Source organism: Camellia sinensis, chromosome 4 (genome assembly GCF_055761805.1).
Source record: "Camellia sinensis isolate YWXY chromosome 4, ASM5576180v1, whole genome shotgun sequence".
NCBI classification, from domain to species: domain Eukaryota; kingdom Viridiplantae; phylum Streptophyta; class Magnoliopsida; order Ericales; family Theaceae; genus Camellia; species Camellia sinensis.
In genome coordinates this window covers 44,353,810-44,380,804 of record NC_138964.1, presented here as the reverse complement: position 1 = coordinate 44,380,804, position 26,995 = coordinate 44,353,810, and the positions used below count along the sequence as shown (strand labels likewise).

Below are 26,995 nucleotides of genomic sequence, written 5' to 3'. Positions count from 1 at the left end.
TGTTTGGAAGTTAATATTATTTTTGGACAATTGATATCGAAATAATACAAACATGCATAGTAAGATAAAGTTGGGTGTGCTAATAGAACTATATTTTAGGTTGTTACTTGAATGCTCATCAAATGTTGGAAAATTTTCGAGTTTGTGTTTTTGTTAAATGACATTTTTGCCCTTACCTTGAGGATATATATATATATATATATATATATTTATATGTATGTGATGATAGCCACCAATGAATATGCAAGAAAGGACTTGGACAAGAAAATGCTGATCATAGAAAGGAGTGTTATCTCCAACATCCTTACACACATGGTTGTGAAGAAAAATGGAACAAAGTTTAGAAGCAGTACAGTAGTATCTCAAAAGAGAGAATTGGGTGAGAAATCAAGGGACAAACAGGAACCCATTTTTCCATTGAGAGTTTCAAACACAATTCTTGCTCAGTCTACAGTTACAGTGCTTGGATTGGGGTTCATCGATGCTGGGTAATCTCCTAAAAATTACTTCTACTATTTTATTTTTATTTTATTTTATTTTATTGTGATCTAAATAGATATAATAGCGTTTAGACTTTACCAGTATCTATTCTCCCTTTCCCTCTCTCTCTCTCTCTCTCTCTCTCTTACACACACACACACACATCTCTAACTTGCAAAATCTGCACAATTAAATGTGAAGGTATAGTGGAGACTGGTCAAGGATTAGAGTGATTTCAAAGGAGACTGAAGATTTGTTAAAGCTTGCAGCATTTGTTGTAGTCCCTTTGTGCCTCTTTCTCATATTTTCTTTCTCTAAGAAACAAGGGGCTTGAAATTTTGAATATGATTGTACCATTTTCTAGGCAACCACACTTTTAGTTAAATAAATAAATAAAAGAATTTTGGGGTGGTTTACTTTTTCTATTTTTCCTTGTCCTTTCACTCAGCGAAAGCCATGACATGCCCTATGAAAAAAGGGTAATATTTTTGTCAGTTTGCATCAAAATGCAGCCTTTTACCATTAAACAAAAAAAAAAAAAAATACAACTTCTTCCCTGGTTGGAGATACCATGTATTGTTTTGTCTCTTGTTTTTATTCGCAAAATAGAAGAGTTTTATCAAATAATGTGGAAATATAACCAATAATTTCAGCTGGGATTATTTACACCATGACCCCCTAAATTATTGAAAAATATCATTTTGACTTCCTAAGTTATAAAAGCGTGTAAATAGATTCCTTAAGTTATTGTGAAGTATCACTTTGTTCCTTAAATTATAAAAGCGTACAAATAGACACCTAAACTATTGGCATCCCTTTCGTTAGGGGTCTAATTTGTATAGTTTTATAGACTATGGGCGTGTTTCAATCTGACCCTTTTTGTTAGGGGTCCAGTTTGTACGGTTTTTATAATTTAAGAGGTTTATTTATATGCCTTTATAATTTATGAGACAAAGTGACATTTCACAATAATTTAAGGGTTCATTTGTACACTTTCATAATTTAAAGATCAAAATGATATTTTTTTAATAATTTAGAAGTTCTCCATATAAATAACCATACAGCTACAGATATGCCATACAGCTACACATTATATTAGAATCACTAGTGGACAAGTTAAGAGGTATATATTACAATCACAAGTGTAAGTGGGTATTAGTTGGGAAAATTCTATAACACATGTCTAGTTATGATTTTTTTTAGTTTTTGATTATTATTTGTTCTGGTATTAGTTGACTATGACTAGTTGTAAGGTAAATTATAATTTGATTATAATCACTTGTTGTTTTATTTTAGCTATGTTTGAAGAGGTATTTGATTATGCCTCAATTAGTCTTTGGTTATGACCCTTAGTTATGTTGTAAAGTTGGTTATACTATAACAAATAAGAGATTTAAAGATCAAATTTTTGTTTCAAAATATAAAAATTTTGTTGCAAAAAATATTTAAGAACCAATTTGTGTTATCACGAGAATAATTGCTAAAAGGTCAATTCGGAAAAAAAAGAAGAAGAAGTTTTAGCAATAAAATTTTAAAATTGTTGTTGATAGATGCATTTTTAGGGACAATCATTTTTTTAGATAAAATTCGGGTCCCAAAAAAATAATAATTTATCACTAAATGTCCAATTTTGTTTCTAAAAATACAATAATGCTATTTTTGAACCCCCCCCGCCCCCCCCCCAAAAAATTACGTATCTAAAAAGTGATTTTATCCCTAAATTTTTGTTTTTAAAACCTTCATTTGTTGTAGTGTTATAACTTATTATAATTATTATTTTGGTTATGATCGAAAAAGTCTTAATCATGTCATAAGTGATATTTAATCATGATCCATTCTATTATTTTTAATTTTGAATATAAAAGTAATTTAGTTATAATATTTATGATATAGAAGACATAACTTACATATGATATATACTAAAAATATAGCGATCCCAGTTCTTCCTCCTTTGGTTGTTGTATCCGGACTTGGTTCCGTGGATGTCAGTTGTGGTTTATATCTTGTTTCCATCCTTCAATATTTTGTATTTGAGTTATAGGATGTTTTGGCAGGATTGTTACAAGTTGGGTGTGATTGGGAGCAAATGGTTGCTGCCCAGAATTTTGGTTCTTCGCTCGAGCGAGGCTTTTGTCGCTCGAGCGAGCTCTGTGTTTTGGATCCTTCGCTCGAGCCAGGGTTCCTTCACTCGAGCGAGAGTTGAGTTTTGTATCTGGTGGCTCGAGCGAGAAGTCCTTCGCTCGAGCTTGTGTCTGCGTCTGGTTCTGGACCTGAGAGTTGCATTTCTTGGCTCGAGCGAGCTTTCCTTCGCTCGAGTGAGCAAGGTCTATGTTTTGGGTTTCGTCTCTCGAGCGAGCATTTTGTCGCTCGAGCGTGCTTCTGGGTTGCAGACCTGAAGCTTTGTATTGTTGGCTTAAGCGAGACTTTCTACGCTCGATCGAGGGTCCTTTGTGTCTGGTCGCTCGAGCGACCAATCCTTCGCTCGAGCGAGCTTATGTTATATCAGTAGACAGCAGCGGGTAAACATTTCACTTTTTCATCCTCTTTTTCTTTCAAACCCTAGATCCGAGCTCTCTCTCTCTCTACACACCTTCTCTCCAGGGTTTCATCTATTTTTAGTATGTTTTTACCCTAAGTTCTTTGTAAGAAAGATAGAGGGTTGTTTGGGCTACGTTTTAATTTGAAAATCTGTGGATTTGGAGCACTTTGGATTTTCACCATCTTCTCCTTTGGTCTTTTCATTTCGAGGTAGGGATACCCTACTCCATCTTATGAGCTTTGTTTTTAATTTTGGTCATTTTGATTAGTTGGTGATGTTGGGTAATTTTTGAAAAAGTTGGGGTTATTGTTTAATTTATAAGAGAGAGGGTTTCAAATATTAAAACCCTTATGTATGTAAGACATTGAGAAACGGAATTATTGTTGTATTATCGATGAAATTGGACCTTAGGGTTGATATTGAGGATTAGGGAATAATGCCCTAATTATTGTGATAAATTAATTGGTATAATTAATTTGGGGAAATATGAAATTGGATTGGAAATTGTGAAATTGGGAAGTTATGGGATTGAATGGTGTAGTTTGACTAAATTATCACTCACCTATGTAAAAGTTGATATTATATTTGTTTAATGCATTTACTTTCTGTTTAGAAATAACTGTTTTGGGCTATCGGTGGAGGATAGTCTTGATTGTTGTAGACATTGTATGTTGATTAGGGAAAATTGAAACTAATCACGTTGAATATGTCATTGAATATGACAGTTGGAATAATACATCGAATATATGTATTGATTGATTCCTGTATATGATAATTGTTTATATACTTGGAATATGTGTATTGTGTGGGAGGAGATAGGGGATGTACTCCATGGTTTGAGGGAAGATAGGGGATTGACTCTCAAACCTGTTTGGGAGGAGATAGGGGATGGACTCCATTAATACAACAAATGTGTGTATTAAATTGAAGTGTTGATACAACAAATATGTGTATCATTTGAAGTATGGAAGTGTTTGAATATGAGTGGTAAATCTCATGTGAAATTGTGAAATATGGAAACATGTTATTATGAGTTATAGTCTCATTGAATTGCTTGGCCAGGTTCTGAACCATGTATATGAAATGATTTGGATAAGCAAAAGAGAGTGGATCGTAACATGGACTTAATTGTCATGAGACTGTACTGTGATATAACTGGTTTATAAGTGTTAACCATCTATCAATTGCTATTGTTTTAGCCATTGCTTATATTTGATTTAGCATCTCTTTACTGGGCTGTGGCTCACCCTATATGGGACATCATTTTCAGGTACAGATGGTATGGCACCTCCAAGGACGTAGTTTGGGAGGTTAGAGGCCGAAAGACTTTTTTGTGATATCTTTTATGTATTACATGTAAATTCAAGCCAAGGGCTTAATATGTTTTGAGTTAGTACTCTCTTTTTGTGCAACCAAGTGTTGGCTTGGAAAGTTGTAAGCCCGTTGGGCATTTACTTTTGTTGTCAACATGTAATACATTTGTAAGGAATACTCTGATGAATGAAATTAAGTTTTGTTTACTTATGTCTATGCATGTCAATAATGTGGGTTTCTATGTATTATTTTGAGGGCGTTAAAAAAAAAAATGTGTGCTGTAAAACAACCTAATATTATTATTTTATTTTGACACATCAAATTAATATAATTTATTTTTCTTTCTAAAGCCGAGCATCAACGGGGAGTAGAGTCACCAAGTCAAACCTATTAGGCTCCTCATTATTGATCATTTTAATTTTGTTGTAATTTCATGTAAAATTTTATAAATATATATATATATTTTTTTACTCATTTTGATTGGTGTTGACATCAAGAATTACAGTGTAACGGATTGTATACTTTGAGACTTGAAATAGAACAATTAAAGTATTGAGACTTAAAATGTAACATAATGTATGCTTTGAGGACCATCAGTGTAATTACTCTTTAAAAAAAAAATTACAACGTATCTCAACACATTGACATAGTTTGAATCAACAATTATAGCATAGATAAGTACAAATAAACTCCCGAAGAAGGAGAGAGATATCCCAAATGATTACAAGGGTAATACGACCCTTGTGTAGGTGGAAAGAATCAAACTTTTAATTTCTTAGTACAATTTAAGAGCTCTAGCCAATGGCTTAATTCTGTTAAATGCTAATAGAAGGACAAATGTTGCCAAATTTTAAGGAAGATGGGTAGCTGCTGTGCATAAAGCACAACAGTCACTGTTGTGCGACTAACTAGCCTCACTTCGGGCCTTATTTTGATAATCCGAATCGTTCAATTTTTAGAGATATTGAGTATGGAGAATATATTTGAAAAAAATTAATTAATCGGATATCGGTAGTCATTTCATCTAAGTACATTTGTATTATGTTTTATACACAAAATCACATTAACCATCATTTTTTTAAAATACAAATGTAATTAGATGAAAAAGTTATCAATGTCTGATTAATTTGATTTTTTGCAAATATATTTTATTTGATATACTCTAAAAGGTGAATGATTCAGATTATCAAAATAAGACTCATAATAGACCCTATTGACAGCACAACAGTGACCCCGTGCATAAAGTGCGACAATCACCCCAAATTCAAATTTAAACACCATGGCTAGTTAAATTCTGTTTTGTTTTCTTTCCAATCTAGTAAATTGTATACTTTTTTTATTTTTTATTTTTATTTTTATGCACTTTGTTTGTATATATGAATGTAATGAACTAGCAAGTAATTTGTTCTCCCTTTCTCTAAACCAGACTACAATGCAAGCAAGTAGCTTGTTCTATCCTTATTTTTTTTATAAACCAAAGTGTAAGCAAGTAATTTATTCTCTTCTTTTTGGTTCTTTGATATTGATATACTTTGGTTATACCTATAGAAACTGATTGGCCTAACTAGTCAGTTTGGTCATGACAGTTAAACACCTGGACGACTCATGTTGTAGACCATTCAAACAATGGCTTTAGTCCCCATATTGGATGAGTCTCCAAAATTTTCTTCGTCCAAAAGCTTAATAATTGAAAAATAAAAAAATGTCATTTTTAAAAGATTCAACAAAAAAATACTTCCCTTACCCAAAAGACTAAAAGAATCCGTTTGGTTTCGTTTGGTTTGATTTGGTTTTAAAATCAATTTTGAAAGATATATTTTTTAAAAGAGATCTTAAAATTTTAAAATTTATTTAGTTGTATATTTTAAAAACTAGTAAGTGACAATTCAAATCTATTTATTATATAAGGAAAATGGAGCTTTTAGGGAGAAACCTTTTAGAAGCTCCAAACCCTCAATTATAAAATTATTGAATTTTCTTAATTTTAAATAATTAAGGAAATTCTCATTAACTAGCTTCTATTTACTTTTTATTTTACAATCCCACATCGAGAAAAGAAAGAAAAAGTGAATTGTTCACTTATATAAAATGAATCTTATATTCTCATTTATATAAGCAAAATGAGATTTTTAGTTAAAAGCCTTATGATCAATATCTTATACTAATTTTTTTGATTTTCTTAATTTTAAACAATTAAGAAAATTTCCATTAGCTAGTTTCCATTTAACTTTTATTTTACAATCCAACATAGAGGTTTTGATTTTAAAAATAATTTTGCATGAGGTTTTGAAACTCTCATAATATCTCTCCTTAGAAGTGTTCTTTTGTAAAATATACAGATATATTGATAATTTGAACGTCACTCTTACTGCTCATTAATACAAAAATTATAAGATAATTATGATAATTTTAAATTTTTATTTAAAACTTATAAACCATGGAATAGATTATTATAATTTTAAATTTATATTGCGTCAATTTTAAATTTAAATTAATAGATTGATTTTAAATTTTAATAAAATAAATTTTAAAATTTTTAATTAATTAATTTTTGTGTAAGCTGGTTGGTCTTTTAACCTAATTAATTAAGCTGAATCATTTTTGGTTTGAATAATTTGCTGGTTTAACTGTGATTTTAGTGGTTTTACCAAAATATATTGGTCAGATTTGTTTGATTCAAAATAAACTAAAGATTGACCTAAATAAAGATTGAAAGGTTAAGATTGCTTGATTAGAAATAAATTTCTCGCTCAAACAATTGTTAATTTTTATTTTACAATCCCACGTTAGGAAAAAGAAAGAAAAGGTGAGTTATTTCACTTATATAAAGTGAATCTTATAAAATGGGTTTTGAGGGAGAAACCTTATAGGAGCTCCAAACCCTCATTCTAACATTATTGAATTTTTCTTAATTTTAAACAATTTAGAAAATTTATATTGGCTAGCTTTCATTTACTTTTTATTTTACAATCTCACATCGGGAAAAAAAAGAAGAAGAAAAAAGTGAATTGTTTATGTTTGGCATGTTGTTTTGAGGCTATTTTAGCCACAGAAAACAAAATAGGCAAAAAAGTCAATAAGACAAAATGTCGCATCCAAATCTTAATCATTTTTTTTTAACGGAAGTCAAAAAAGTCCATCCCAAACGAGACTTTTTAACCCCAGGACAAAATAGCCAAAAAGTCAAAACGCCAAAATGTTAACTTACATCCCAAACGAAGACATAAAGTAAATCTTATGCTACCATTTATATAAATTATTGAATTTTCTTAATTTTAAATAATTAAGAAAATCCACATTGGCTAGCTTCCATTTAATTTTTATTTTTCAATCTCACATCAGGAAAAGAAGGAAATAATGAATTGTTTCACTTGCATAAAGTGAATTTTATGCTCCAATTTACATAAGCTGTTATACAGAAAGGCAACCCAAGAAGGGGGTGAATTGGGTTATTAAAAAAATTTACCAAAAAAATAGATTTCAAAATATTAAGTGAGTAAATGGCAGACAATCAAAGAATGCACAGAAAATAAAATGAAAGGAAAGAAGAGCTCAACACAAGAATTTATAATGGTTCAGCTGACCGGCCTGCGTCCACTCCTCAAGAGACCTCATTGAGAATTTCTTCACTATGAGTCATTGCACCACCAAACCTCACATAGCTTGTAGATTTTTACAAGGACTTATTTCAATCTGTTGAGGACCTCCCAACTAAATGCCTTACTTTACAAGTGTTTCACTCAGAAAATTAGGAACAAGATTAAGAGGTACAATTGCCCTCTTTTACAAATATTCTCTCTCACTTTACAAGGATTTTTATTTTATTTTTATGCACTTTCTTTGTATAAATGAATGTAATGAACTAGCAAATAATTTGTTCATTCTTTCTCTAAAGCAGACTGCAATGCGAGCAAGTCTTGTTATATCCTTATTTTTTTTTATAAACCAAAGTGTAAGCAAGTAATTTATTCTCTTCTTTGTGGTCCTTTGATATTGATATACTTTGGTTCTACCTATAGAAACTGATTGGCCTACACCTAGTCAGTCTGGTCATAACAGATAAACACCCGGCCGACTCATATCGTAGACCATTCAAACAATGGCTTTAGTCTCCATATTGGATGAGTCTCCAAAATTTTCTTCATCCAAAAGGTTAATAATTGAAAATAAAAAAAAAATTCAGGTATGTTTGGTTTGGTTTTGGGAGAGTAGTTTTTAAAAATTATTTTTGGGAGAGAGTTTAGAAATTTTTTTAGTTTGTTTAGTTGTATATTTTGAAAGTAGTTTTGGAGTTTGGGAGTTTGGAATGATTTGATATTTTGTTACAATTGAGTAGATGTGTGTGAGAGAAAAAGTGATTGAGAATGAGAGAGGAGAGAGAAAAAATAATTGATTGATGTGTAAGAGAGAGAAAGTAAATTTAGAAATTATTTTGGAAAAATTACCAACCAAACAAGTTTTTTAGAAAATTTTTCCCAAAATTACTCTACAAAGCCAAATCAAACATACCCGTCATTTTTAAAAGATCCAACCAAAAAAAATACTTCCCTTACCCAAAAGACTAAAAGAGTCCATTTTGGTTTGATTTTAAAATCAATTTTGAAGGATATATTTTTTAAAAGAGTTTTTTAAATTTAAAAATTTATTTAGTTGTATATTTTAAAAACTAGCGAGTGACAATTCAAATCTATATATCATATAAGGAAAATAAAGTTTTTAGGGAAAAACCTTCTAGGAGCTACAAACCCCCATTTTAAAATTATTGAATTTTCTTAATTTTAAACAATTAAGAAAATTCAAATTGACTAGCTTCCGTTTTTCTTTTATTTTACAATCTCACATCAGAAAAAGAAAGAAAAAGTGAATTGTTTCACTTACATAAAATGAATCTTATACGCTCATTTATATAAGCAAAATCAGATTTTTAGTTAGAAGCTTTATGATCAATATCTCATACTAATTTTTTTTGACTTTCTTAATTTTAAACAATTAAAGAAAATCTCCATTGGCTAGCTTTCATTTAATTTTTATTTTACAATCTCACATAGAGGTTTTGATTTTAAAAATAATGTGTATGAGGTTTTGAAACTGTCACGTCTTCAAAATAAACCTTTAAATCATACATTCGAGACATCCATAAACATAAGAGAAAATAAACATTTGTTCATTCATCAGAGTATTTAGTCCAAAAGTATTACATGTTGACAACAAAAGGAATGCCTTGCGGGCTTACAACTTTCCAAGTCAACACTTGGGTTCAACAAAAATAGAGTTCTAACTCTTTATACAAATAAGCCCTTGGCTTGATATACATGTACTACAAAAAGATAATCAACAAAAAGGGTCTTCCGCCTCTAAGCCTCCCAAGCTATGTCCTTGGAGGTGGCATATCACCAGAACCTGAAAAGGATGTCCCATATAGGGTGAGCCAACGCCTAACAGAGATATGCTAAATATAATATGAGCAATAACTAAAATATTAGCATTTGATAAATGTTTAACTCATATAAATCAACTCATAACACATTTGAGTTCCATGACAAATATGTCCATGTTTCATTCCATTTTCCTTTACTTAACAATTTCGATTTGAAAACATGGCTCAGAACCTAGCCAAACAATTCCCATGAGACTACGGCTCATATTAAAACCTTTCCAATATCAACAAATTTAGATGAGAATATAACTCATAATAAAACACTTCCATACTTCACAATTCACATGAGATATCAACTCATATTAAAAACACTTCCATACTTCACAAATGATACACAGATTTGCTGTAACAATGGAGTCCATCCCCTATCTCCTCCCAAATAATATCCGGTTTAGGAGTCCATCCCCTATCTCCTCCTAAATCGTGGACTACATCCCCTATCTCCTCCCACACAATACAATGTATATAAACATTTATCATATACATGTTCAATCAATACACAAATTAGATGTATTATTCCAACCGTCATTTTCAATGACATATTCAACCGATTAGTTTTAATTCACCTAATCATTATGCAGTGTCTACAATAATCAAGACTATCCTCCATTGATAGCCCAAAGCAATTATTTCTAGACAGATAATAAATGCGTCAACAGATAAATTATCAATATTTTCAAGGGTGAGTGATTAATCAATCTAACTCCACTATTCATTCTCATAACTTCTCAATTTCATTATTCCCAACTCAATTTCACATTTCTATAACTTTCCCAAATTAATTTATATTAACAAATTAGGGCTTTTCTCTCCATTTCCTCAACATTGACCCAAAAGCTCAAATATAGACAATAAACAACAATAACCCCTTTTGAGACCCAAAATACACATGTATTGGCCCAAACAACAAAACCCCTCTTTATACATTTTGAAACCCTAACACCCAAAATTTCCCAACTTCAACATTAAATCAAAATGACTAATAGTTTATGTCAAAGATCATAAAAATGAGTAGTTATCCCTACCTCAAGAGATGAGACCCAATGGAGAAGATGAGAAACTCGAATGTGCTCCAAACTCAATGAATTTTGGATCCAAATGAAGATCAAACGAAGCTCCATGCTTTTTACAAAGACACTAGGGTGGAAGATCATTCAAACTAGATCAAACCTTAGAGAGAAGGTGAAATGTAGTGAGAGAAGCTCTCAAAATAGATTTTTGAAAAGTAAGAGAGAGAGAGAGAGTGTGTGTGTCTGAAAAGTGATCTGAAATAACGCAGTCTAGATATGATATACGTATGACTCGCTCGAGAGGAGAATAGGACGCTCGAGCGTCAAACACAAGAACTGGACCCGCTCGAGCGCAAGGATACCCGCTCGAGCGCTGAGACACAACTGCAAACTCCACCCACTCGAGCGCAAAGGAAATCCCGTTCGAGCATAGATTACACTCCTCCAGTATTTTTACAAACTTCGAACACCCGCTCGAGCGCGACCCGCTCGAGCGTGAAAAACACATCTGCAGTATATTTGCAGACGGACAAACTACTGAAGGTATGCAAACTTTGCTCGAGCGCAAGAAGACCCGTTTGAGCAGATCACTAAAAATTTGGGCAACAAGAGTTGGGACAAAAGCTCAACCAACCTGTTCGAAACACGCCCAAGACAATTCTAAACTCAAATACAAAGAGTTAAAGGACGGAAATAAAATACAGACAACAACAACTATCAACGGAACCGAGTCCGGAATACAGTAAACATGAGAGGAAAACCGGGATCGCTATATCCTTCCCCCCTTAAAGAATTTCGTTCCCGAAATTAGATACAAGTTTCAAAAACATGTTTTCTCAATTCTTAACAATATTACAACTCAATATTCAACAACCTGACCCATTACCAGTCATATCATCTCTTTTCAAGAGGCAAATCACAATATATTACTCAATATGCATTATCAACATGCTTTCCCTTGAAATTTACCAATTTCAACACATATTCCACCATTCAATTACATATTCAATGCCAATAATATATTTGCATTTCTAAAACAGAATTAACATATGCAATGTTAAAATAAACTTCCATTTCAAGGCAAGCTCCATAATACTTCCATAAACCGAAACGTTTACAATGTTTTACAACTTAAGACATATTCAATGCTCTTAAAGTTCATCAATACAACAAAATACACAACATATGCTCAAACATCCACAAATAGATCTGGATATTTCTCTCTGACCTCCAACTCACGTTCCCAAGTGGCTTCTTCCATTCTGTGATGTTTCCACAAAACCTTCACCAAGGGTATCGTCTTGCCTCGCAAGACTTGATCCCGCCTATCCAAGACCCGTACCGGTCTTTCCTCATACGAGGCATCCTCGTCTACCTCTAAGTCGGTCCAATCCAATACATGAGACGGATCCGGCTCGTACTTCCGAAGTATACTAACATGAAACACGTCATGCACTCTGAACAACTGTGGCGGTAAAGCTAAACGGTATGCAACCTCCCCAATCCTCTCAAGGATCTCAAAGGGACCAATAAATCGAGGGGACAACTTCCCACTCTTCCCAAACCTCATCAAACCCCGCCTAGGTGATATTTTCAGAAAGACGTGATCACCCACCTCAAATGCCAAAGGCCTCCTCCTATGGTCGGCATAACTCTTTTGGCGACTCTGGGCTGTAACAAGCCTCCTACGGATAAGCTCAACTTTCTCCGTCGTTTCCCTCACCAACTTCAGGCCCAACAAAGGTGCATCACCCACCTCAGCCCAACACACCGGAGACCTACAAGGTCGGCCATACAAGGCCTCAAACGGTGCCATGCCGATACTCGACTGGAAACTGTTGTTGTAGGCAATCTCCACCAAGGGCAAGTGCCTTTCCCACGACCCACTAAAGTCAAGGACACAACCTCGAAGCATATCCTCAAGGATCTGAATAGTATGCTTGGACTGCCCGTCAGTCTGAGGATGATAAGCCGTGCTAAAGGTCAATCTAGTGCCCAAGGCACTCTGCAAACTCTGCCACAACCTAGCAGTAAAACATGGATCTCTATCTGAGACGATCGACACTAGGACCCCGTGAAACCTCACTATGTCCCGAACATACAAGTCGGCAAGATGATCTACCGAATCTCTCATGCACATAGGGATAAAGTGCGCCGACTTAGTCAACCGGTCTACAACCACCCAAATAGCATCACTACCCCGCTGAGTCCTCGGAAGACCTACAACGAAGTCCATAGTGACATGCTCCCACTTCCACTCGGCTATAGGCAAGGGTTATAACAAACTCGCTGGCCTCTGATGCTCGGCCTTCACTTGCTGACAAGTACGACATTTAGACACAAACACTGCCATGTCTTTCTTCATACCCCGCCACCAAAACTGGCGACCCAAATCACGATACATCTTAGTACCTCCCGGATGCACCGCAAGGCGTGAATGGTGAAACTCTCAGAGTACCTCCTCTCAGCAAGACTCCGGTACGAACAAATGCTCTCGATATCTCACACTCAGGTCGGGATACATAGTCAAACCCTTCTCAACCTTCCCACTAGAGATCTTCTCTCGGAGGGATTCTACCTCAAGGTCATCTCTCTGTACCTCTAACACTCGAGTCACAAGTGTAGGCTGCGCAACAACAGAAAACAAGGCCGCAGCCTTAACGGATTCGCCCAGAAGCAAATCAAACTCGCCAAGTGCACCCAACATCTCCCACTCCCAGATGGCTATACAAGCTACATCACTAATGGATTTCTTGCTAAGGGCATCGGCCACAATGTTGACCTTTCCCGGGTGATAGTGCAACTCAAAATCGTAATCCTCAACAAACTCCATCCACCTTCTCTGCCTCAAGTTCAAGTCTTTCTGTGTAAACAGATACTTCAGACTTTTATGATTCGGGAACGCCTCGAATCTCTCACCATACAAGTAATGCCTCCAAATCTTCAAGGCAAAAATCACAGCTGCTAACTCTAGGTCATGAGTAGGGTAATTCCTCTCGTGAATTTTCAACTGACATGAGCCATAGGCTACCACTTTTCCTTCTTGCATCAGCACACAACCTAAACCCTCTCGTGAGGCATCACAATAAACTGCATAACCCAAACCTCTCTCCGGAATAATCAACACTGGAGCGGTAGTAAGTCTAACTTTCAACTCTTGGAACAACTTTTCACAAGTCTCACTCCATACAAATTTGACCCCTTTCCGCGTCAATCTAGTCAACGGCGAAGCTAGCCTGGAGAAGTCCTTCACAAACCGACGGTAATACCCAGCTAATCCCAGAAAACTGCGGATCTCAAAAACACTCTTAGGCTGTGCCCAATCCTACACTGCCTCTATCTTGGATGTATCAACAGACACCCCTTTCCGGAGACTACATGGCCTAAGAATTTAACCTCTCTTAGCCAAAACTCACACTTCCCAAACTTAACATATAGCTTATGGGCTCTAAGCAACTCAAGCACCACTCTCAAGTGTTCCTCGTGCTCCTCCTCAGAAGGTGAATAAACCAGAATGTTGTCTATAAAAATGACCACAAAACGATCTAAGAATTCCCGGAATATCTGGTTCATCAGGTCCATAAACGCTGCCGGTGCATTGGTGAGCCCAAAAGGCATCACCAGAAACTCATAATGGCCATACTACGTATGGAATGCCGTCTTCGGGATATCCTCCTCCCTGACCCTCAACTGGTGGTAACTCGATCTCAAGTCTATCTTAGAGAAACAACGGGATCCCTTCAATTGGTCAAACAGATCATCTATACGAGGCATAGGGTACTTGTTCTTAACCGTAGCCCAATTCAATTTTTGGTAATCGATACAAAGTCTCAAGGCACCATCTTTCTTTTTAGCAAAGAGGGTCGGTGCTCCCCATGGCGAAGTACTAGGGCGGACAAAACCCTTATCTAGCAACTCCTGGAGTTGAACCTTCAACTCACTCAACTCGGCTGGGGTAAAACGATAAGGTGCCATGGAGATCGGCGCCGTGCCGGGCACTAAATCAATAGAAAACTCAACCTCCCGATATGGTGGCAAACTAACAAGGTCCTTGGGAAAGACGTCCGTGTACTCGCAAACCACTCTCGGCAATACAGTCTGGGTCTCATCACACTCACTACTCATAAAGCTAGCGAGAAGACCACTAAGCTCACTCCACCTCGCGGATCATACACTGGTGGCAACACTCTACCAACCCGATCCCCCAAGAAATGGAAACAATCCCCGTTCAAGGTACATACCCAAAATCACATCAAAAACAGTCCGATATGACAATAACCAGTCCATACCCAAAATCACATCAAAACCCGACATAGCCATAACTACAAAAGAAAATGGAAGCCGGCGGTCGACGACCTCAATATCACAACCTCCACATCCTTGTTTCAAAATCAATTCACCCCCAACAGGTGATACAATACAAATATGAGATGCTAACTGCACCAACTCTAACCCCAAAACAGATGCAAATACAGCAGATATAAAGGAATGGGATGCACCTGTATCAATCAACACATTGGCAACCGAGTTGCAAAACAAAAAGGTACCTCTCAAAACAGATGGAGCCGGTACAAGATCCTGCGTGGTAACAGCATACATGCACCCAGAAGGTCTCTGATCCACCTGCTCACCTCTCGGAGCAAAAGACTACTGCACAGACTGGGACGATGAAGCCCCTTGATTGGCCCTTGAGGCAAGAACTGACTGAGTTGGCTGAAAACTCTGCCTCGGCCCAGATGCACCAGATGTGCCACTTAACTACGAGCAGAACCTCTTCAGGTGCCCCGCCTGACCATAGTGGTAATAAGAGAGCGGCTGGCCTCTACCTTGACTCTGGCTCTGAGGTCGAGTTGAAGATGAAGTTGCTATCGGACCTCATCCCCTCTGCGGGCAAGCTAGAGACTTGTGGCCCAGTTGACCACACTTATAACAAGTAATGTCTCCCTGACTGCCTCTCCCTGAGCCTATACTCGGCACCAGAAAGGTGGATCTCACAAAAGCACCATGGGACTGCTGAGGGTTAGAACCCCTCTGCCTCCTACCGTCCCCCTGACCATCCTGACTCCTCTTGGAGCCCCTCTGCCTCTCCTCCTCCTCCAGCATAATGATCTCAAGATACGCCGCGGCATCCACAAGGCATCCGTAATCTCGAGTCATGGTCCCCGCAACCTTAGTCTTAAGTCCGTGCCTCAGTTTCTTCTAAAACTCAAGGCAACAGCGTTCCTCAGACGCCACAAGCTCAAGTGCAAACCTAGATAAGCTGGTAAATACGGCCTCAAACTCGGCCGTTGGCATACTCAGTTGCTTGAGCAGACAAAACTGGTCCCTCAACTTATCCCTAATAGCTGGGGACAGAAACTTCTCCTGGAAAGCATCTACAAAGGCCTCCCACGTGCCACCAATACGGCCCTGGAAAAACTTCCACCACTGACCCGCGTCTCCCTTCAGCTGGAAAGATGTCAAAGGTCACTTTCAAAGCCCCGTCTTTGATGCCTAGCATCTCAAACATCTTCGTCATCTGTTTGAGCCATTCATCAGCCTTAAGTGGCTCTTTCGGATCACCCACAAACTCGTCCGGGTTAGACCGGAAGAACTCCCTCTTCAGAAAAGAAGGCCCTGCCTTAGCAACATGGGCCTGGACCTGATTCTCAGCCTTGAGAATGTCCATGGATTCCCTCAAAGCTCCTGCCATCTCGCGGGCTAAGGCGCCCATGGCCTGCTGACCTACTGGCTCGGCCACATTGGCCTGGCCAACACCCTCCTGCTGTTCTGGAATTTCATCCGGTATAGGCATCTCCTGCCTCCTAGGCCTACCACGCCTACCACCACGTCCTCGTCCTGACATCCTAATAAAAGTAACGAAGACATTAGCACATTCACAAATGTGCTGAAACTATAATACTCGCGTCCTAATGCATGGACAACTGTAATTCACTCCATGTAAGCACATAATCACATAAGCACTTACGAATTTCATTTCCGGATAATGACAGTCCCATGGCGTTACTAGAGTTCCAGTTAGAAACAACATTGATTAAGTGCTTTTCTAATAGGACTCCCAGAAACCCAAGGATCCAATCAACATCCTAGAAACTAAATCCCATACCCAAATAGTCATGTAAACATGTTATCACATAAGCACATAATATTTCATCTAAGTCTCTAACAAGCGAGACAAACCCATTGTGATACTAATCACTTCCCACGTACCCAAAGTATTCAACCCGGTACGCTCTGATACCAAGTTGTCACGCCCTCAAAATAAACCCTTAAATCATACATTCGAGACATCCATAAACATAAAAGAAAATAAACATTTTTTCATTCATTAGAGTATTTAGTCCAAAAGTATTACATGTTGACAACAAAAGGAATGCCCTGTGGGCTTACAACTTTCCAAGTCAACACTTGGGTTCAACAAAAATAGAGTTATAACTCTTTACACAAATAAGCCCTTGGCTTAATATACATGTACTAGAAAAAGATAATCAACAAAAAGGGTCTTCCGCCTCTAAGCGTTCCAAGCTATGTCCTTGGAGGTGGCATATAACGAGAACCTGAAAAGGATGTCCCATATAGGGTGAGCCAACGCCCAGTAGAGATATGCTAAACATAATATGAGCAATCACTAAAACATTAGCATTTGATAAATGTTTAACTCATATAAATCAACTCATAACACATTTGAGTTCCATGACAAATATGTCCATGTTTCATTCCATTTTCCTTTACTTAACAATTTCGATTTGAAAACATGGCTCAGAACTTAGCCAAACAATGCCCATGAGACTATGGCTCATATTAAAACCTTTCCAATATCAACAAATTTAGATGAGAATATAACTCATAATAAAACACTTCCATACTTCACAATTCACATGAGATATCAACTCATATTAAAAACACTTCCATACTTCACAAATGATACACAGATTTGTTGTAGCAATGGAGTCCATCCCCTATCTCCTCCCAAATAATATCCGGTTTAGGAGTCCATCCCCTATCTCCTCCCAAACCGTGGACTACATCCTCTATCTCCTCCCACATAATACAATGTATATAAACGTTTATCATATACATGTTCAATCAATACACAAATTAGATGTATTATTCCAACCGTCATTTTCAATGACATATTCAACCGATTAGTTTTAATTCACCTAATCATCATGCAGTGTCTACAATAATCAAGACTATCCTCCACTGATAGCCCAAAGCAATTATTTCTAGACAGATAATAAATGCGTTAACAGATAAATTATCAATATTTTCAAGGGTGAGTGATTAATCAATTCGACTCCACCATTCATTCTCATAACTTCTCAATTTCATTATTCCCAACTCAATTTCACATTTCCATAACTTTCCCAAATTAGTTATACAAATTAATTTATATTAACAAACTAGGGCTTTTCTCCCCCTTTCCTCAACATTGACCCAAATGCTCAAATATCAACAATAAATTTATTTGTTGATATTTTATTTGTTGATAAATTTATTATCTGTTTAGAGATAACTGCTTTGGGCTATCGGTGGAGGATAGTCTTGATTGTTGTAGACATTGTATGATGATTAGGGAAAACTGAAACTAATCACATTGAATATGATGGTTGGAATAATACAGTAAATGTGTGTATTGATTGATCATTGTATATGATAAGTGCTTAAATACATTGTATATGTATATTGTTCGGGAGGAGATAGGAGATGTACACCATGGTTTGAGAGAAGATAGGGGATGGACTCTCAAACCCGTTTGGGAGGAGATAGGGGATGGACTCTCAAACCTATAGCGATCCCGATTTTCCTCTCATGTTTACTATATTCCGGACTCGGTTCCATTGATAGTTGTTGTTGTCTGTATTTCATTTCCGTCCTCTAACTCTTTGTATTTGAGTTTAGAATTGTCTTGGGCATGTTTCGAACAGGTTGGTTGAGCTTTTGTCCTAACTCTTGTTGCCAAGATTTTTGGTGATCCGCATGAGACGTTCTTCTTGCGCTCAAGCGGAGTTTGCACACCTTCAGTGGTTTGTTCGTCTACAAAAATACTGCAGATGTGTTTTTCACGCTCGAGCGGGTCGCACTCGAGCGGGTATCCTTGCGCTCGAGCGGGTGTTCGATGTCTGTAAAAGTACTAGAAGAGTGTAATCTACGCTCGAGTGGGTTCCTTTTTGCGCTTAAGCGGGTGGTGTCTTGTTTTGTGCCTTGGCGCTCGAGCGGGTATTTTTGCGCTCGAGTGGGTTAAGTTTTTGTATTCGACGCTCGAGCGTCCTATTCTCCGCTGGAGCGGGTCATACGTATATTAGTTGGTAGCTGGGTCATTTTAGATCACTTTTTCAACTCTCACTCTCTCTCTTACTTTTCAAAACCACATTTTGAGAGCTCCTCTCTCTAGATCTCAACTTCTCTCTAGGGTTTGATCTAGTTTGAGTGATCTTCTACCTTAGTGTCTTTGTAAAAAGTGTAGAGCTTGGTTTGGGCTTCCTATCTATCCAAAAATCTTGGGATTTGGAGCACTTTCGATTTTCTTTACCTTCTCTTTTGGGCTCCGAATTTGAGGTAGGGATAACTACTCATACTTATGGTCTTTGACATGAACTTGTTGTCATTGTGATGTAATGTTGAAGTTGGGTAATTGTGGGTGTTAGGGTTCCAAATATGAAAAGAGGGGTTTTGTTCTTTGGCCAATACATGTGTGTTTGGGTCCTAAAATAAGATTGTGGTTGCTTAATGATAATATTTAGACATTTGGGTCAATATTGGAAAAAGGGGGAAAATGCCATATTTGGGTTTTATTGGGTCATTAGTGTAATTAATGACTTTCATTATGAAATAGTGAAATTGGGAAGTTATGAGAAAGAATGGTGGAGTTGTATTGATTAATCACTCACTTTTGAAAATGTTGATAATTTATCTGTTGATGCATTTATTATCTGTTTAGAAATAATTGCTTTGGGTTATCGGTGGAGGATAGTCTTGATTGTTGTAGACACTGTATGTTGATTAGGGAAAACTGAAACTAATCACGTTGAATATGTCATTGAATGTGACGGTTGAAATAATACATCGAATCTGTGTATTGATTGATCGTGTATATGATAATTGTTTATATACATTGTTTTGTGTGGGACGAGATAGGGGATGTACTCCACGGTTTAGGGGAAGATAGGGGATGGACTCCTAAACCGAATGTTATTTGGGAGGAGATAGGGGATGGACTCCATTGATACAAAAAATCTGTGTATCATTTATGAAGTATGGAAGTGTTTTGATATGACATTGATACAGCAAATATGTGTATCTATTGTGAAGTATGGAAGTGTTTTGATATGAGTGTTATCTCATTTGAAAATGAACTGTGGATAAAGAAAGTGTTTTAATAAGAGATGTAATCTCATTTAAATTGTTTGGCCAGGTTCTGAGCCATGTTTATAAATTGAAATTGTTAAGTAAAATGAACATGGACATATTTGTCATGGGATTGAATGGTGTTGTAAGTTGGTTGACTAGTGTTAACATTTATCGAATGCTCATGTTTTAGTCATTGTTCATATTATGTTTAGCATATCTCTACTGGGCGTTGGCTCATCCTATATGGGACATCATTTTCAGGTGCAGGTGTTATGCCGCCTCCAAGGACTTAGCTTGGGAGGTTTTAGAAGTTGAAAGGTTATTTTTGTAATTATTTTGTGTATTACATGTACATCAAGCCAAGGGCTTATTTTGTGTAAAGAGTTAGAACTCTATTTTTGTTGAACCCAAGTGTTGACTTGGAAAGTTGTAAGCTTTTAGGGCATTTACTTTTGTTGTCAACATGTAATATCTTTTGTAAGAATACTCTGATGAATGGCATTATGTTTCACTCTCTTAAGTTTATGGATGTAATGAATGCATAATTTATGGGTTTATTTTGAGGGCATTAAAACTTGGTTTCAGAGCGTACCGGGTTCAAATACTTTGGGTACACGGGAAGTGGTTAGTACCACAATGGGTTTGTCCTGCTTGTTAGAGACTTAAGTGTAATGTTATATGCTTATGTGATAACATGCTTATATGACTATATGGGTATGGGATTTAATTTCTAGGATGTTGATTAGATCCTTGGGTTTTTGTGAGTCTTGTTGGAAAGGCACTTGATCAATGCTGTTTCTAAGCGGAACTCTAGCAACGCCTCGGGACGATCATTATCCAGAAAGGAAATTCGTAAGTGCTTATGTGATTATGTGCTTACGTGGAATGAATTGCAGTTGTCTATTGCATTAGGACGTGAGTGTTATAGCTTCGGCACATTTGTGAATGTGCTAACGTTCCTGTTACCTTTATTAGGATGTCAGGACGAGGACGCGGAGGTAGGTGTGGTATGCGTGGTAGGCAGGAGATGCCTATACTGGATGAGATTCCGGCGCAGCAGAAGGGTGTTGGCCAGGCCAATGTGGCCGAGCCAGTAGGTCAGCAGGCCATGGGCGCCTTTGCCCGCGAGATGGTAGAAGCTTTGAGGGAATCTATGGGCATTCTCAGGGCTAAGAATCAAGCCCAGGCCCATGTGGTTGAGGCAGGGCCTTCCTTTCTAAAGAGGGAGTTCTTCCGGTCTAATCCGGACGAATTTGTTGGCGATTTGAAAGAGCCACTTAAGGCTGATGAGTGGCTTGAGCAGATGACGGAGACGTTTGAGATGCTTGGCATCGAAGAAGGGGCCTTAAAGGTGACCTTGGCATCTTTCCAGTTGAAAGGAGATGCGGGTCAGTGGTGGAAGTTCATGAGGAGTCGTGTTGGTGATACATGGGAGGCCTTTGTAGATGCTTTCCAGGAGAAGTTTTTGTCTCCAGCTGTTAGGGAGAGGTTGAGCGACCAGTTCTGTTAGCTCAAGCAGCTAAGTATGCCAGTGGCCAAGTTTGAGGCCGCATTCACCAGTTTATCCAAGTTCGCACCTGAGCTTGTGGCGTCTGAGGAGCGCCGTTGCATTGAGTTTGAGAGGAAGTTGAGACATGGACTCAAGACCAGAGTTGGGGGATCCATGACCCGGGAATATGGGTGTCTTGTGGATGCTGCAGCCCATATGGAGATTATGATGCAGGAGGATTAGGAGAGGATGAGGGGCTCCAAGAGGAGTCAAGATGGCCAGGGGGATGGTTGGAGATAGAGGGGTTCTAACCCTCAGTAGTCCCAGGGTGCATTTGCTAGATCGACCTTTCCAGTGCCAAGTGCAGGTTCTGGGAGAGGCAGTCAGGGAGACGTTACCTGTTACAAATGTGGTCAGCTGGGCCACAAGTCTCCAGCTTGCCCGCAGAGGGGAGGAGGGCAGAGAGCAGCTTCATCTTTGGCTCGACATCAGAGCTAGAGTTAGGGCAAATGCTAGTCGCTCTCTTGCTACGAGTGTGGTCAGGCGGGGCACCTGAAGAGGTATTGCTCACAGTTGAGTGGCACATCTGGTGCGTCTGGTTCAAGACAGACGTAGAGTTTTCAGCTAGCACAATCTGTTCAGGCCTCGAGGGCCAATCAGGGAGCTTCATCGTCCCAGTCTGTGCAGCAATCTTTTGCTCCTAGGGGTAAGTAGGTAGATCAGGGGCCTTCAGGGCGTGTGTATGCTGTTACTGCACAGGATCTTGTACCGGCTCCATCTGTTGTGAGAGGTACCTTTTTGTTCTGCAACTCGGTTGCAAATGTGTTGATTGATACGGGTGCATCCCATTCCTTTATATCTGCTGCATTTGCATTTGTTTTGGGGTTGAAGTTGGCGTAGTTAGCATCTCTTATTTGTATTGTATCACCTGTTGGGGGTGAGTTGATTTTGAAACAAGGGTGTCGGGGTTGTGATATAGAGGTCACCGACCGCCGACTTCCATTTTGTTTCGTAGTTATGGCTATGTCAGGTTTTGATGTGATTTTGGGTATGGACTGGCTATCGTCATACCGGGCTATCATTGATTGTTACCGCCAGAGGGTCACAGTATGTACCTTGACCGGGGATTGTTTCCATTTCTTGGGGGATCGGGTTGGTAGAGTGTTGCCACCAGTGTATGATCCGCGAGGGCGGAGTGAGCTTAGTGGTCTTCTCGCTAGCTTCATGAGTAGTGAGTGTGATGAGATCCAGATTGAGTTGCCGAGAGTGGTTTGCGAGTATTCGGATGTTTTTCCCGAGGACCTTGTTAGTTTACCACCTCATCGAGAGATTGAGTTCTCTACTGACTTAATGCCTGGCACGGCACCGATTTCCATGGCACCTTACCGTTTTGCCCCAGCTGAGTTGAGTGAGTTGAAGATTCAACTCCAGGAATTGCTAGATAAGGGCTTCATTCGTCCTAGTACTTCGCCGTGGGGGGCACCGGCCCTCTTTGCTAAAACGAAAGATGGTGCCTTGAGACTTTGCATTGATTATCGAAAATTGAATCAGGCTACGATTAAGAATAAATACCCTATGCCCCGTATAGATGATCTGTTTGACCAGTTGAAAGGGTCCCGTTGTTTCTCTAAGATAGACTTGAGATCGGGTTACCACCAGTTGAGGGTCGGGGGGGAGGATATTCCAAAGACGGCATTCCGTACGCGGTATGGCCACTATGAGTTTCTGGTGATGCCTTTTGGGCTCACCAATGCACCGACAGTGTTTATGGACTTGATGAACCGGATATTTCGGAAATTCTTAGATCGTTTTGTAGTCGTTTTCGTAGATGACATCTTGATTTGTTCACATTCGGAGAAGGAGCACAAGGAACACTTGAGAGTGGTGCTTGAGTTGCTTAGGGCCCATAGCTCTATGCTAAGTTTGGGAAGTGTGAGTTCTGGCTAAGAGAGATTAAGTTCTTAGGCCATGTTGTTTCCGGGGAAGGGGTGTCTGTTGATATATCCAAGATAGAGGCAGTGCAGGATTGGGCACAACCTAAGAGTGTTTTTGAGATCCGCAGTTTTCTGGGATTGGCTGGGTACTACTGCCAGTTTGTGAAAGATTTTTCCAGGCTAGCTTCGCTGTTGACTAGATTGACGCAGAAAGTGGTCAAATTTGTATGGAGTGAGACTTGTGAAAAGTCGTTCCAAGAGTTGAAAGTTAGACTTACCACCGCTCCAGTGTTGATTATTCCGGAGAGAGGTTTGGGTTATGCGGTTTATTGTGATGCCTCACGAGAGGGTTTGGGTTGTATGTTGATGCAAGAGGGGAAAGTGGTAGCCTATAGCTCACGTCAGTTGAAAATACACGAGAGGAATTACCCAACACATGACCTAGAGTTAGTAGCAGTGATCTTTACTTTGAAGATTTGGAGGCACTACCTTTATGGCGAGAGATTCGAGGTGTTCTCGGATCATAAGAGTCTGAAGTATCTGTTTACACAGAGAGACTTGAATTTGAGGTAGAGAAGGTGGATGGAGTTCATTGAGGATTATGACTTCGAGATGCACTATCACCCGAGAAAGGCCAATGTTGTGGCCGATGCCCTTAGTAGGAAATCCATTAGTGATGTAGCTTGTATAGCCATCCAGGAATGGGAGATGTTGGGTGCACTTGGTGAGTTTGATTTGCTTCTGGGCGAATCCGTTGAGGCGGCGGCCTTGTTTTCTGTTGTTGCGCAGCCTGCACTTGTGACTCGAGTGTTAGAGGCATAGAGAGGTGACCTTGAGATAGAATCCCTTCGAGAGAAGATCTCCATTGGGAAGGTTGAGAAGGGTTTGGTTGTGTATCCTGACCAGAGTGTGAGATACCGAGACCGTCTGCTTGTACCGGAGTCTTGCCGAGAGGAGGTACTCCGAGAGTTCCACCATTCGCGCCTTGCGGTGCATCCGGGAGGCACTAAGATGTATCGCGATTTGGGTCGCCAGTTTTGGTGGCGGGGTCTGATGAGGTTTGGGAAGAGTGGGAAGTTGTCCCCTCGGTTTATTGGTCCTTTTGAGATCCTTGAGAGGATTGGGGAGGTTGCTTACCGTTTAGCTTTACCGCCACAGTTATCCGGGGTACATGATGTGTTTCATGTTAGTATGCTTCGGAAGTATGAGCTGGATCTATCCCATGTGTTGGATTGGACCGATTTTGAGGTAGATGAGGATGCCTCGTATGAGGAGAGACCGGTTCAGGTCTTGGATAGGCAGGATCAAGTCTTGCAAGGCAAGACCATTCCCTTGGTGAAAGTTTTATGAAAACATCACGGAGTGGAAGAAGCCACTTGGGAACGTGAATTGGAGGTCTGAGAGAAGTATCCGGATCTATTTATGGATGTTTGAGCATGTGTTGTATATTTTGCTGTATTGATAAACTTTAAGAGCATTGAATATGTCTTAAGTTGTAAACATTGTATATGTTTCGGTTTATGGGGATATTTTGGAACTTGCCTTGAAATGGAAGTTTATTTTAACATTGCATATGTTAATTCTGTTTTAGAAATGCAAATATATTATTGGCATTGAATATGTAATTGAATGGTGGAATATGTGTTAAAATTGGTAAATTTCAAGGGAGAGCATGTTGATAATGCATATTGAGTAATATATTGTGATTTGCCTCTTGAAAAGAGATAAGATGACCGGTAATGGGTCAAGATGTTGAATATGGAATTCTAATGTTGTTGAGAATTGAAAATTCTTGTTTTTGAAACTTGTATCTAATTTTGGGGATGAAATTCTTTAAGGGGCGAAGGTTATAGCGATCCCGGTTTTCCTCTCATGTTTACTGTATTCCGGACTCGGTTCCGTTGATAGTTGTTGTTGTCTGTATTTCATTTCCGTCCTCTAACTCTTTGTATTTGAGTTTAGAATTGTCTTGGATGTGTTTCGAACAAGTTGGTTGAGCTTTTGTCCCAACTCTTGTTGCCCAGATTTTTGGTGATCCGCTCGAGCGGGTCTTCTTGCGCTCGAGCGGAGTTTGCACACCTTCAGTAGTTTGTCCGTCTGCAAAAATACTGCAGATATGTTTTTCACGCTCGAGCGGATTTAGTTACGCTCAAGCGGGTCGCGCTTGAGCGAGTATCCTTGCGCTCGAGCGGGTGTTCGATGTCTGTAAAAGTACTGGAAGAGTGTAATCTACGCTCGAGCGGGTCCCTTTTTGCGCTCGAGCGGGTGGTGTCTTATTTTGTGCCTTGGCGCTCGAGTGGGTATTTTTGCGCTCGAGCGGGTTAAGTTTTTGTGTTTGACGCTTGAGCGTCCTATTCTCCGCTCGAGCGGGTCATACGTATATCAGTTGATAGCTGGGTCATTTTGGATCACTTTTTCAACTCTTACTCTCTCTCTTACTTTTCAAAACCCCATTTTGAGAGCTCCTCTCTCTAGATCTCAACTTCTCTCTAGGGTTTGATCTAGTTTGAGTGATCTTCTACCTTAGTGTCTTTGTAAAAAGTGTAGAGCTTGGTTTGGGCTTCCTATCAATCCGAAAATCTTTGGATTTGGTGCACCTTCGATTTTCTTCACCTTCTCTTTTGGGCTCCGAATTTGAGGTAGGGATAACTACTCATATTTATGGTCTTTGACATGAACTTGTTATCATTTTGATGAAATGTTGAAGTTAGGTAATTGTGGGTGTTAGGGTTCCAAATATGAAAAGAGGGGTTTTGTTCTTTGGCCAATACATGTGTGTTTGGGTCCTAAAATAAGATTGTGGTTGTTTAATGATAATATTTGGACCTTTGGGTCAATATTGGAAAAAGGGGAAAAAGAGTTATGCTAGGAACCCTAAACAAATTACCAAATTTTCTACCAAATCTCTCACATGGGTATGAGACCCACACACATTTGATTTGTGTGGATCCCACACCCATGTGAGAGGTTTGGTAGAAAATTTGGTAATTTGTTTGGGGTCCATAGCATTTTCCGGGGAAAAATGCCATATTTGGGTTTTATTGGGTCATTAGTGTAATTAATGACTTTTATTATGAAATAGTGAAATTGGGAAGTTATGAGAAAGAATGGTGGAGTTGGATTGATTAATCACTCACTTTTGAAAATGTTGATAATTTATCTGTTGATGCATTTATTATCTGTTTAGAAATAATTGCTTTGGGCTATTGGTGGAGGATAGTCTTGATTGTTGTAGACACTGTATGTTGATTAGGGAAAACTGAAACTAATCACGTTGAATATGTCATTGAATGTGACGGTTGGAATAATACATCGAACCTGTGTATTGATTGATCGTGTATATGATAATTGTTTATAACATTGTTTTGTGTGGGAGGAGATAGGGGATGGACTCCATTGATACAGCAAATCTGTGAATCATTTATGAAGTATGGAAGTGTT

The 26,995-nt window shown here is 38.5% G+C and overlaps 1 long non-coding RNA gene across 2 annotated transcripts; it reads left to right on the top strand.

The window, feature by feature from the left end:
* Window positions 1–230: 230 nt before the first annotated feature.
* On the top strand, window positions 231–4,539 carry LOC114270507 (uncharacterized). 2 transcript variants are annotated; one of them, XR_014366400.1, is made up of 2 exons: window positions 231–488; window positions 4,290–4,539. It is a non-coding gene; the product is annotated as an uncharacterized LOC114270507 (long non-coding RNA). The 2 variants fall into 2 exon arrangements; XR_014366401.1 differs by lacking the exon at window positions 4,290–4,539 and adding an exon at window positions 682–881.
* The last annotated feature ends 22,456 nt before the right edge of the window (window positions 4,540–26,995 follow it).